The sequence below is a fragment of the Trichoplax adhaerens genome, genomic scaffold (genome assembly GCF_000150275.1).
Source record: "Trichoplax adhaerens TRIADscaffold_1 genomic scaffold, whole genome shotgun sequence".
Taxonomy (NCBI): Eukaryota; Metazoa; Placozoa; class Uniplacotomia; order Trichoplacea; family Trichoplacidae; genus Trichoplax; species Trichoplax adhaerens.
The window spans coordinates 471437-472352 of NW_002060943.1; positions in this window are offsets into that span (position 1 = coordinate 471437).

The window sequence follows — 916 nt, forward strand, 5'->3', positions numbered from 1 at the left end:
ATGAGGTGATTGCGCTTGTAGATTATGTGGTTGCACACCGTACAGTACCGTAGCAATAAGGAAAGTGAATCGTTAATCTCATATTATAATTCCCTATTTAGGATTAACTCAACTACGAATATTATTTTTGATTAAAACTAAATCGAACCAAACGTTATCATTCGCCACTAGTCTCCGAACTTACTGTAATTCCTAACCCTAAAGGCGATTACAAGTCAATCTGGAAGTTTTTGACAATCCTAGCAATTTTAGGACTGTGCAACCTCGGGTATTGGCCATATCATAATCGATCTCTATACGAGTATATCGAATGATTGAATACCAATTATTCAGTTATGAATTGATCAACAGTAAAAGGATATGGAATCGCTACGATCTGATGATCTATTCTGCAGTAATTGTTTTGTATGGTTTGTATGAGTACGAAGACAGTGGAATGGCGCAGACTTGTCTCGTTGATAGGATCAACTTGTTCCAAGTATTCTTCTTCAGTTCATAGTAGGGCTGCAAGAAGTGAAGAGGAAATAAGCTTTCCTTCTTTTCCCTTGTTCGGAGCTCAGAAAAACTTTCACTCCATGGAGGTAAAGGGAAATCTTGATTCTTAGCTCAGCACTTAGAAGTAATAATTACTATGTACTTTGCAGGGGTGTTTATTTTCTTATCAGACGTAGAAAAAGGGAAAAAATATTACTGAAACTAAGGTAAAGTGGCCATATTTAACACCATTACGTAGCTAGAGAGCTGAACTTTTTATACAAGTTGATCGAATTATGCTATTCGTCATGTCCATTATAAAATATCAGTTGAAAGACGAAATGTGCTACAGAACAGTGGAAGCTCTTAGTAATAATAATAATTGATCAAGAACTTTGCCATCCAAGAGTTGGAAACGAAAATAAAACATAGCGGTACAGTG